Consider the following 14,035-nt stretch of genomic DNA (forward strand, 5'->3'; position numbering starts at 1 on the left):
TGAAACAAATTAACTCAAAATAAAGACTTAACTATAAGACCTGATACCATGAAATTCCTAGAAGAAAACACTAGTCTGGGCAATAATTTTTTGGATAGTACTCTAAAAGCACAAGCAACAAAAGCAAAAATCAACAAATGGGACTACATCAAAGTAAAAAGCTTCTGCACAGCAAAGGAAACAATAAAAAAATGAAAAGGCACATTGTGGTAGGGGAAGATATGTGGAAACCACCTATGTGATAAGGGGATAACATCCAAAATATAGAAAGAACTCCTATAACTCAATAACAAACAAAAAAATCTAATTTTAAAATAGACGGGGGGATTAATAGACATTTTCCCAAAAGGAAGACATCTAAAAGGCCAACTATACATGAAAAGATGCTCAAGTATTCATCAGGGAAATGCAAACCACAGTGAGAGATCATCTCTTATCTGTTGGAATGGTTATCATCAAGAAGATAACAGATAAGAAATTCTGGCAAGGATGTGGAGAAAAGGGAACCCTCATTTACTATTGGTGGGAATGTAAATTGGTTTAGCCACTATGGAAAACAATACGGAGTTTTCTCAAAAAATTAAAAATAGAACTACCACCTGATCCAGCAATCCTACTTCTGGGTATATACTCAAAGGAAACAAAACAGGATATTAAAGCGATATATGCACTCCCATGTATATTAAAACAGTATTCACAATGTGCAACATATGGAAACAACCTAAGCTTGTGTCAACAGATGAATGATAAACAGAATATCACGTAAAAATATACAATGGAATGTTATTCAGCCATGAAAAAGAAGGACATCCTGCCATTTGCAACAACATGGATGAAACTTGAAAACACTATGCTAAGTGAGATAAATCAGAGAAATACAAATATTGCATAGTATCATTTACATGTAGAATCTAAAAGAGCTAAACTCCTAAAAACAAACAGTAGACCAGTGGTTACCAGGGTTGAAGGGTGGGGAAACTTGGGGATATATTGTTTAAGGGTACAAACTTGCAACTATTGGATAAATAAGTTCTGGAGAGCTAATGTATAGCATAGTGATTATAGATAGCAATACTGTATCATAAACTTCAAAGTTTCTAAGAGAGCAGATCTTAATTCTTCTCACCACAAAAAAGAAATAATTATGTGACATGATAAAGGGATTAGCTAATGCTATGGTGGTTATCACATTGCAATATATAAATGTATCAAATGAATGCATTGTACATCTTAAATTCACACAATATTATGTGTCAATTATATCTTAATTTTTTTAAAGTCACAATTTGGGGGCACCTGAGTGGCTCAGTTGGTTGAGTGTCCGACTTTGGCTCAGGTTATGATCTCATGGTTTGTGAGTTTGAGCCTCGCGTCGGGCTCTGGGCTGATAGCTCAGAGCCTGGAGCCCAGTTCGGATTCTGTGTCTCCCTCTGTCTGCCCCTCCACTGCTTGCACTCTGTCTCTCACATTTTCTCAAAAATAAATAAACATTAAAAAAAAATTAAAAAAAATAAAGTCACATTTGAAAACCTAGCAAAAGAAATCATGATCATTTCAATAGATGCAAAAATGCAAGACAAGGGTACCCACTCTCTCTGTTCCTATTTAATATACTAGACATCCTAACCAAAAAAATTAGGCAAGAAAAAGAAATAAATGTGTCCAAATCAGAAAGGAAGAAGTATACCATCTAATGTTTGCAGGTGATGTGGCATTCTACAGAAAATTCTCAAGACTTCACCAAAAATGTGTTACAACTAATAAATGAATTCAGTAAAGTTGCAGGATATAAAATCAACATACAAAACTCTGTTGTGTTTCTATCCACTAATAAGGAAGTATGTAAAACAAAAAAAAAAAAAAAGAAAGAAAGAAAGAAAAGAAAAGCATCCTATTCATAATAGCATCAAAATCAATAAATCCTTGAAAACAAGTTTATCCATGGGGTGCCTGGGTGGCTCAGCCGGTTAAGCATCTGACTTAGGCTCAGATCATAATCTCACAGTTTGTGAGTTCAAGCCCCATGTGGGACTCTGTGCTGACAGCTTGGAGCCTAGAGATTTCTTTGGATTCTGTGTCTCCCTCTCTCTGTCCCTCTCCTGCTCACACTCTGTCTCTCTGTCTCTCTCAAAAATAAATAAACATTAAAAAAACACAAGTTTGGCAAACCATAAGAGACTCTTAAATGCTGAGAACTGAGGGTTGATGGGGGTGGGGGAGAGGGGAAAGTGGGTGATGGGCATTGAGGAGGGCACCTGTTGGGATGAGCACTGGGTGTTGCATGGAAACCAATTTGACAATAAATTATATTTAATAAAAAACATTAAAAAAACAAGTTTATCCAGGGATGTGAATGCTTTGTTTTTGGTTTTGTTTTTTTTTTTTTTCAACGTTTATTTATTTTTGGGACAGAGAGAGACAGAGCATGAACGGGGGAGGGACAGAGAGAGAGGGAGACACAGAATCGGAAACAGGCTCCAGGCTCTGAGCCATCAGCCCAGAGCCCGACGCGGGGCTCGAACTCACGGACCGCGAGATCGTGACCTGGCTGAAGTCGGACGCTTAACCGACTGCGCCACCCAGGTGCCCCGGGATGTGAATGCTTTGTATACTGAAAACTGTAACACAGTGATGAAAGAAATTGAAAAAGACACAAATGTAAAGATATCATGTGTTCATGGATCAAAAGAATTAATATTGTTAAAATGTCCATACTACCCAAATTACTACCAAGTGGTCGACAGATTTCAAGCAATTTCTACACCAAGATTCTAATGGCATTTTCTATTGAAATAGAAAAAACAAAACCTAAGCTTCATATGAAACCACAAAGGATCCCAAATAGCTAAAACAATCTTGACCAAGAACAAAGCTGGAAGCATCATACTTCTTGATTTAAAACATATTACAAAATGACAGTAACCAAAACAATATGGTACTGGTATAAAACCAGAAATATGTGCCAATGGAACAGAACAAAAAGTCCAGAAATAAGCCCACACATATACAGTCAACTAATCTTGGTGCCAAGAATACACAACAATACCAAGTCAACTAAGAATAGTGCCAAGAATGCACAACGGAGAAAGAATGGTCTCTTCAAAAAATGGTGCTGGGAAAACTGGATATGCACATGCAGAAAAATGAAATTGGACCCTCAGTTTACACCATACACCAAAACCAACTCAAAATGAATTAAAGGCTTAATTAAACATAAGACCTGAGACCATATCACTGCTGGGGGTGGGGGGTGGAAGGATTTATGACATTGGTCTTGGCAACGATTTTTCGATTTGACACCAAAAGCACAAGCAACAAAAGCAAAAATCAACAAGTGGGAAGACATCAAACTAAAAAGTTTATGCATAGCAAAGGAAACAATCAACAAAATGAAAAGACAATCTACAGAATAGGTTAAAATATTTGCAAACTATATATCCAATAAGGGGTTAATAATCAAAATATATAAAGAACTTATACAACTTAATTGCAAAAAAGTCAAATAACCCAATTAAAAAATGGGCAAAAGATCTGAAAAGGTGTTTTTTCCAAAGATGATGTTTAAATGGTCAATATGTATATGAAAACATACTTAACATCACACTAAGCAGCAGCAGCATGCAAATCACAATGAGATATCACCTCTCTTCTGTCAGGAGAGCTGTTATGGAAAAGTCCAGAAATAACAAGTTTTGGTGAGGATGTTGAGAAAAGGGAACACTTGTACACTGCTGTTAATAATGTAAATTGGTGCAGCCACTATGGAAAACAGTATAAAAGTTTCTCAAAACAAGTAAAAACAGAACTACCATCTGATCCAGCAATGCTATCTTTGGGTATATATCCAAAGGACATGAAATCACTATCTCAAAGAGATATCTGCGCTTCCATGTTCACTGAAACATTATTAATAGTAGCCAAAATACAGAAATAATCTAAATGTCCAACACATGAAAGATTTTTTAAAACGTGGTGTATACATGTACACACACACACACACACACACATATATTTAAAATATTTAAGTATATTTATTTAGTTTGAGAGAGAAAGAACCAGCAGGGAAGGGGCAGATATATTAAGTAGGCCTCATACCCAGCATGGAGCCCAATGTGGAACAACTTGAACTCATGAATGACCCTGAGATGAGATCAAGAGTCAGATGCTTCATCGGGGCGCCTGGGTGGCGCAGTCGGTTAAGCGTCCGACTTCAGCCAGGTCACGATCTCGCGGTCCGTGAGTTCGAGCCCCGCGTCGGGCTCTGGGCTGATGGCTCAGAGCCTGGAGCCTGTTTCCGATTCTGTGTCTCCCTCTCTCTCTGCCCCTCCCCCGTTCATGCTCTGTCTCTCTCTGTCCCAAAAATAAATAAACGTTGAAAAAAAAAAAATTTAAGAGTCAGATGCTTCACCAACTGAGCCACCCAGGCATCCCATAATGGAATATGATTCGGCCTTGAGAAAGAAGGAAATCCTGCCATTTGTGACAACATGGACGAACCTGAATGACATTATGCTAAATGAAATAAGCTAGACACAAAAAGACATACCGCATGGTATCATTCCTGTGTGGAATCTTAAAATGTTAAGCTCATAGTAATGTAGTAATGGAGAGTGGAATGGTGGTTACCAGGGGCTGGGGATGGGGGAAAGGGGAGATGGTGATCAAAGGGTACAAACATTCACTTACAAGATTAATAAGTTCTGGAGCATTGCCTGGGTGGCTCAGTCACTTAAGCATCCAACTCTCAATTTTAGTTCAGGTCAATGATCTCATGGTTTGTGAGAGGAAGTCCCACACCGGGCTCTGCACTGACAGCATGGAGCCTGCTTGAGATTCTCTCTCTTTTTCTCTGCCCTTCCCCTGCTAGTGCTCTCTCTCTCTCTCAAAATAAATAAAATTAAATTTAAAAAAAGTTCTGGAGGGGCGCCTGGGTGGCTCAGTCAGTTAAATGTCTGACTTCAACTCAGGTCATGATCTCGCGGACCGTGAGTTCGAGCCCCGCGTCGGGCTCTGGGCTGATGGCTCGGAGCCTGGAGCCTGCTTCAGATTCTGTGTCTCCCTCTCTCTCTGCCCCTCCCCCGTTCATGCTCTGTCTCTGTCTCAAAAATAAATAAACGTTAAAAAAAATTTTTTTAAAAAGTTCTGGAGACCTAACGTAGAGCATGATGACTATAGTTAATATTAATGTACTATATACTTGAAATTTTCTAAGAGGATAAATCTCAGTTGTTTTCATCACACAAAAGATAGGTAAACTTTATGAGGTGCTGAATATACTAAATTAGCTTGACTGTGGTAATCATTTTACAATGAATACATATAACATCACATAGTGCATCTTAAACACATACAACGTTTGGCAGTTACGCCTCAGTAAAGCTGGAAAAAAAAAACAGGACAATATAAAAGCCATTCACAATATATTACAGTACTTGACTCAGAGGTGAACAATACTGACATCATTATAGTAAGGTAAATACTGCATATTAATATACTGAAAATTGTGATATGCCTGCATACTGAGAGGATGGGGAAGAAGAAAAGGATGGACGTACAAGCAAAGGGTACTAAGATCTCAACTTCTGTAACAAGAAATGGATAATGTCTAAAACTGAGAAAGTAAGAAACAACAATATAAGCATAATATTTAGAAATAGAGGTAGATACTAGAAGAAATACTAGAACAAAAAGGCAAAATGGGTGTGGGTGGCTGTCTCTGAGAACAAGAACTGAGAGAGGAAGAAAGGGATAGAGTTTCCTGAATTTTTATTTATTAAATATGGTTTTTAAAATATTTTAACAAAAATACCTTTCATAAAATAAATTATAAACAAGTCAATGCTCTTCCTCCCTTATTTACTTATTAATGGGAATTCCACACATTCCAACTGAAGAAACAGATTCCAGCAAATGATAAAGAAATGTATTGTGTTTGGCTTGAAGCAAAAAGAAAAGTAAATATGCAAAAGTGAGTGCATGTGTATGTGTGGTAATGTGTGCATGTGTGCTAATGTAGACATGCTTTTCATCACTTTCCCTGATTAAAATTTTCCTTAACCGACAAAGAGGTTATTTAATGCTTCCAAATTTCATGTGGTCTGGGAACTTTGAAAACAGGCTCTTCTGTTTGATGTCCCTCTTGTTTCTGTTGAGAATTTTTGGCTCAGCTGTGTGGCATTTCAGGAAATTTAACCACCCTGCTAGTGATCAAAACTGACCTGTTGGGAAATCAAGAAATGGACAAAGGAGGGGCTTGTTATAGCTAGAAAGAACAATGAAAAAGAAAATGAAACTCTACTTAGAATAAGCAAAGGTTATGAGAAAATAAAACTTATTCTGGAGGATCTGGCTGTGTTTAGGAGCTGTGGTCTTGCTGGTGATTGCAGTGATTGGCTTCTCTTGAGGAGTTACATGAACCAAAAGTGTGGAATTATAGATTAAACTAGAGAATACAAATGTTATGCTGTAAACAGAGTCGTTTTGTGAGCAAAGGGTTTCTGTTGTTTTAAGTTTGGTATGATAAACTGAAACAAAATAGGAGTATCTGTTACAGTCAATCATTCATTTACTCAATAACCAGGTACTGTGTTATTAGATCTTTTACTAGGCACTGAGAGTGAGGGTAAGAGGCAGAGGCAAGTGAATGGATAGGATACAAAGAGAAACTGGCATATGTAGGTGTCCGGCTTTAAAAGAGGAAACAAGACAGGTACTGAAAGAAATACGGCACATGTAGAAAATGATAAAAGAGGGACAGATAAAAGCTGAAAGTAGCAGCCATCATTCTGAATTAGGGGAATCAGACCTGGTATGAGGAAGGAGATGCCTTTTGAGCCTGTGCCTTGGAGAATGGGTAGTGCATGGGGGCTAGACCTCATAAAATAGAGTCACTTGGGGAGGGAATTACAGATACTTCTGACCCTTATTAAGGGATTAATAGTATTTACAGAGTTAATGGTCCAGCCTGGATCTGCGGGCTGGAATCAAAGTTTCTGAGACACTTACTTCCATTTAGCAGAAAGTAGGAGGGTGTCCAGCAAGTCACTCTCTGACCGGAAACTGCTGACACCAGGCACCAGCAGGCCTGCTGACTCAGGGCAATGGGAGCAGCCAACCCCTTGTCACCCCTGGGCGCATGAGTCTTTACTACAGCTGTTGGAACATGGCCAGGATTGCAAATTGCCTTTCATGCCACTTGCCAAGAGTGAGTGTTCACTAATTTTTTTCTCCCCACTCTGGGCAGAGGAATAAATGGTAGTGATTTCCTTGGCTTTCTCTCCTAAAGAATGGCAGTTGTTTCAAAATGTATAGTCTGGTAAACTTTGTGTATTTCAGACCCAAGCATAAACTTCAGACCTAAGGCTAGAAGTTATAAAAGTATAATTATGTTTGTGCATATGCCTATTTATTATCATAGCATTTAAAAATAGCTAGATGGATGAAACATTTATGTCAAATTTAAAAGTAGGAAAAACAAGATAGTTTTCAAGATATACACATATAAAGTAAGATGATACATATCCATGTAGTAAGATGATAAAAACAAGCATTAGGATAATAAACACAGAGTTCAGCATAGTGGTTAACTCTGCAAGGGAGGGAGGTATACACAGGGGGCTTCTGGTTCTATCTGTATTATCTTATTTTGTAATCTGAGTGATAACCATAAGAGCATTTCCTATACTATTCTCTACACTTATTTGTGTGCCTGAAAAATCTAAAATATCACTTGATCTCAAAAGTCTTTATTTAGCCTTTTTATGAGCGCTATTGAGGTATAATTTACATACAATAAAGTTTACCAATTTTTCGTACACAATTGTGTACCAAAGGGTCAATGTGTTCTGACAAGTATATGGTTATGTATCAACCACTAAAATCGTAACTTAGAACATTTCTATCACCTCCCCAAATCAAGAATATAAATTCAGCCAAGAGGCAAAATCTTATGGTTTTAGCCATGAGAGAAATTGATATTCAACCAGTCTTCCCACTATAGTAATAAAAGTGGATAAAATACATGAAATAACTTGTTTTCAGATGTTACATAATAGGTAATATAGTACCATGATCCTTGAGAGAGGGGAAAAAATGAGGTGAGCCTCATAGTCCCTGACTTTCTGTCTGGAGTCAATTTCTGAATGGTGGTTTAAGGAAGGCTAACCTAAAGAGAACACAGAATTCTCCTTGATTTAACAAGATAGGAAGCAGAGGCTGAGGCTACTTAGTTATCTGGAATTTGTGGGCAAAGTAACAAAGATAAAGGAGCAGTACCAAGAAGCTACTCCAGACATGTACATATGGACCCTCTTGAATCTGGCCAAATATTAAACTGTATGTACAAGACAAGGCTGTGAGCTAATAACTACTGAATATCATACAGGGTAGGAAATGTTCAACTTTAAACTAGCCAGAGTGAAAATACTTTACAAAGATGACACCTCAGTAGAGGCTTCAGAAAGATCACATGTTAGGAGAAAAACTAATCTAGACCAAAAGTAAATGTTTCTCTAGATCCACCCTAACAAATCTTAAAAATAAGTCTCAAGAGGTTGAGCTAATTGCCAAGTCAATGACTCTATGACAGAACAAAATCTCAATCTAGGTACTCATTGAGGTACATTCATAATGCCCAGCATATACAAAAAAAATTACTAGACAAAGCAAGAAAGTATAATTCATAAGTGGGACAAAAATTAATCAATATAAATATACCCACAAATGATGGAAATGATGTTATTATCAACAAAAGCTTTAAAATAGACATTTTTCCAGGGCACCTGGTTGACTCAGGCAGAAGAGCATGCGACTCTTGATCTTGGGGTCATGAGTTCAAGTCCCATGTTGAATGTACAGGTTACTTAAAAATAAATAAATGAACTTCAAAAAAATAGACATTTTTCCAAGCAAGACATACAATTGGCCAATAAACACATGAAAAGATGCTGAACGTAACTAAGCATCAGGGAAATGCAAATTAAAACCACAGTGAGATACTGCCTTACACCTGTCAGAATGGCTAAAAACAAAAACACAAGAAATAATAAGTGTTGACAAGGATGTAGATAGAAAGGAATCCCTGTGCACTGTTGGTGGAAATGTAAATTGATACAGCCACTGTGAAAAACAGTATAGAGGTTCCTCAAAAAATTAAAAATAGAAATACCCTATGATGAAATTACTGAGTTTCTACCCAAAGCAAACGAAAACACTGACTCAAAAAGATGTATGCATCTCTGTTTGTTTATTGCAGTATTATTTACAGCAGCCAAGATAAGCAAGCAACCCAAGTGTCCATTGATAGATTAATGGATAAAGAAGAATGGCATACACATACACAATGGAATATTGCACAGCCATAAAATGATGAGATCTTGTCATTTGCAACAACATGCATGGACCCAGAGGGTATTAAACTAAGTGAAATAAGTCAGACCAAAAAAAAGACAAATACCATATAATTTAACTTAAATGTGGAATCTAAAAAACAAAACAAACAAAAAAGCAGAATTCAACTTATAAATATAGAGAAGAAACTGGTGGTTGCCAGAGGGAAGAGGGGTGGAGGGATGGACAAAAAGGGGTGAAGTACTGAAATTACTGTAACATTGTTTAGCAACTATACTCAAATTAAAAAAATTATAAAAACAGTATTATATACAGGTTCAACCATTTTGAGGCAAAAATAAACAGAATGAAAAAACAATGAGGAAATCTTGATAGAAAATTGGAAAGTACGACAAAGAATCAAATAAAAATCCAGGAATCAAAAATAAAATATACGGATTAAAAATTCCATTGAGTAGGTTTAAAAGCAGACAGAGACACACAGAAAGATCAGTGAACTTAAAGATATCATAGAGACAATCCAAACTGAAGCACATTGAGGAAAACAAAGCCTAGAAATTGTTAGCAAAGTCTCAGGGACCAATTGTTGGACAATATATCAGGAGATCTACTATATGAGAAATTTAAGGACCAGAAGAAGAGGCAAGAGAAACTGAGACAGAAAAATATTTGTTGCAATATGGAACTTGAATAATGGTCAAACCTTTTTTTTCAAGGTTTCCAAAATAAAAACTCACAGATCTAAGAAGGTCAAAGAACTCTAAGAAGAATAAAAATTAATGAAAACACACTGAAGAACCATCATAATCAAATTTCTGGAAACCAATGAAAAAAAAAGAATCTTTAAGAAAATTTTTTAATTTTTATTTTTTTTAAATTTTTTTTCAACGTTTTTTATTTATTTTTGGGACAGAGAGAGACAGAGCATGAACGAGGGAGCGGCAGAGAGAGAGGGAGACACAGAACCGGAAACAGGCTCCAGGCCCCGAGCCATCAGCCCAGAGCCCCACGCGGGGCTCGAACTCACGGACCGCAAGATCGTGCCCTGGCTGAAGTCGGACGCTTAACCGACTGCGCCACCCAGGCGCCCCTATGTTTATTTATTTTTGAGAGAGAAAGAAAGAGAAAGAGAGAAAGAGAGAAAGAGAGAAAGAGAGAAAGAGAGAGAGAGAGAGAGAGAATGAACAAGCAGGGGAGGGGCAAAGAGAGAGGGAGACACAGAAGCAGGGGAGGGGCAAAGAGAGAGGGAGACACAGAAGCAGGGGAGGGGCAAAGAGAGAGGGAGACACAGAAGCCGAAGCAGGCTGGAGGCTCCGAACTGTCAGCACAGAGCCCTACGCGGGGCGGAATTCATGAACCGCGAGATCATGACCCAGCCAAAGTCAGACGCTCAACCAACTGAGCCACCCAGGTACCCCACAAAAAAAGAATCTTAAAAGCAGCCTGAGGGGGAAAAATGCATTACACAGAGGAATAATGATAAGAATTATGCCTGGCTTCTGAAGAGAAAAAAAAAAAAAATGCAAGCCAGAGTACAGTGTAACAGCCATTTAAAGTGTTGTAAAAAAAAATAAGCAAATAAAACCTGCCAACTAGCATCTACATCAAGCAAAAAAAAAATCCTTAAAAAATGAAGAGGAAATAAAGCTATTTCCACCAAATAAAGCTCAGAGAATTCACTGCCAGTAGATGTGCTCCATAAGAAATTTTAAATAGGTTCTTCAGGCTGAAAGAAAGTGATGCCAGGTGAAAACATGAATCAATAAATGAAGGAATAAAGAACAAAGAGTACTAGAACTGGTAAATATGAAGGATAAGTCTAAAAGACTGTTTCATTCATTTCTTAATTCATTTGAAAGATAACTACTTGAAGAAACAAGATAACAATGTACTGCAGGGTTTATGATGAAAGTAGAAGTAAAATGAGCGTAAACAACAACACAAAGGATGGAGGAAAATGAAAATGAACTATTATAATTTTCTTAAATTATATATGAATTTATATTTGAAGGTAGAGTATTATAAGTTAAAGATGAACATTGTAAATCATAGAATAATGACTAAAAATATAAAACAAAGACTATGTATAGCTAATAAGCCAATAGTAAAGATAAACTTGGATACTGGAAAACAAAGAATCTAAAAGTAGGTAGGGAAGAAAGAGGAAAAAAGCAAAGACCAAATGAAAAAAGTAGAAAATAAGTATCAAGATGGTAATTTAAGACTGGTAATATCAAAAATTACATTAAATGTAATTGATTAATATTCTAATTTAAAAAGAGAGGTTATCAAAATGGATTTTTTAAAAAAGCAAGAATCAGAGCACCTGGGTGGCTCAGTTGGTTGAGCATCCAACTTCGGCTCAGGTCATGATCTCATGGTTCATGGGTCCAAGACTTGCATCGGGCTCTCTGGTGACAGCTCAGAGCCTGGAGCCTGCTTCAGATTCTGTGTCTCCCTCTTTCTCTGTCCCTCCCCCGCTCATGCTCTATCTCTTCCAAAAATAAATAAATAAATAAACATTAAAAAAAAAGCAAGAATCAAGTGTATGTTAAGAGATTCCCATTAAATAAATGACCAAGAGAGATTAAAAATATAAAGATACAAAGAAGATATGCCACACAAACACCAATCTTATGAAAAGCTGTACAAACACTAATAATCTTATGCAAACGCTCATTCTTTTTTTATGATTTTTTATTTTTAAGTAATCTCTACACCCAACGTGAGATTTAAACTTAAAACTCTGAGATCAAGAGTCCCATGCTCCATTAACTGAGCCAGCCAGACACAAACACCTATTCTTATGAAAGCTGGAATGGTAATCTTAATATCAGACAACAGACTTCAGGACAAGAGGATTACCAGAGATAAAGAGGGGCATTTTATAATGATGAAAGGATCATATCAACAAGAAAATACAGAATCATAATTCATATGTACTTAAGAGTTTCAAAATACATGAAACAAAACTTACAGAACCAAAAAAGAAGAAATAAAAACATAATTATACTTAAAGATGTCAACACTTCTGTGTCAAGAACTAATAGAAAAAAATCAGAATATCAGTAAGACTACAAAAGACCTGAACAACACCATAAACTAACTTAACTTTTTGACATCTATAGAACACTATATTGAATGACTGCAGAATACACATTCTTTTTAAGTGTACATTAAACATTTATCACAAATGGGCCAAGGAATAAGACACAATAAATTTTAAAAGTTGAAATGCATGCCTGGGCAGCTCAGTCAGTTGGGTGTAGGACTCTTGATATCTGCTCAGGTCATGACCTCACTGTACCTGTGTTCAAGCCTTGAAAGGGGCTCCATGTTGTGAGCACAGAACCTGCTTGGAATTCTCTCTCTCTCTCACTCTCTCTCTGCCTCTCCCTCTCTCTTGTGCTCTCTCAAAATTGGTAAACTTTTAAAAAAAAAGTTGAAATGATATAGACTTTGTTCTCTGAATGCAATTTCACAAAAACAGAATTCAATAACAGATATCTGGAAAATCTCCAAGTATTTGGAAATTAAACAGCATCCTTCAATTAACCCATGGATCAATAAAGAAACTGCAAGGGAAATTAGAAAATTGCAAATTCAATGATAATATAGATATATCGTATCAAATTTTTCAGGATTCAGCTAAAGCAGTGATTAGGAGAAATTTTCTAAATTAAATGTTTTCTACTAAAAAAGAAGAAAGAATTAGAATCAATACTTTAAGCTTCCATGATTAAGAAGTTAGAAAAATAAAAGGGGCACTTGGGTGGCTCAGTTGGTTAAACATCTAACTCTTGATTTTGGCTCAGGTTATGATCTCACTGTTTGTGAGACTGAGCCCCACATTGGGCTCTGTGCTGACAGTGCACAGAACCTGCTTGGGATTCTCTCTCTCCCTCTCTCTCTGGCCCTCCCTTGCTTGCTTGTGTGCTCACTTGCTCTCTCTCTCTCTCAAAATAAATAAATAAACATTTAAAAAGTTAGAAAAAAATGAGCAAACTAAACCCAAAGGAAAAAGGAAAGAAGGAAGGAAAAACTAAAGAGCTAAGATCAATGAAAAAAAATCAGATAATAGAGGGAAAAAAATGAGATTAAAGTTCGGTTTTTGTAAAGAGTGGCAATATCGCTAAACTCTAGTTACATTGACCAAGAGGAAAAAAAGAGAGGATACATATTAATATTAGAAGTAAATGAGGAAACATCACTACAGAGCCTACAAACATTGAAAGGTTAATGAAAGAATGTTTTCAACAACTGTATGCCAACCAATTTGACTACCTGGATGACCAATTCTTTAAAAGACACTATTTTTAAAAATGAATTTGTAATTTAAAGTTTCTCCATTAAAAAAAAAACCCACTTCAGACCTAGTTAGTGTTAGCACCACTAGTGAATTATATCAAACATCTAGGAGAGACATAATAAAAATTTTTTTAGTAAATAGAGAACACTTCTCTGCTCATTTTATAACAGCATCACCCTGATACCAAAACCAGATGAAGATATTGTAATAAAAGAAAACTGTACAGTAAATATTCCTTGTGAACATAAGTACAAGATCTATTCCAAAATAATGATAAATTTCATTCATCAATGTGTAAAAAGTATGCTGCATTACAACTAAATCAATTTTTCTGAAACATGTTAAGTTTGGATCATCATTCAAAAACCAATTTATGTT

The sequence above is a fragment of the Felis catus genome, chromosome C2 (assembly GCF_018350175.1).
Source record: "Felis catus isolate Fca126 chromosome C2, F.catus_Fca126_mat1.0, whole genome shotgun sequence".
In the NCBI taxonomy this organism is placed as follows: domain Eukaryota; kingdom Metazoa; phylum Chordata; class Mammalia; order Carnivora; family Felidae; genus Felis; species Felis catus.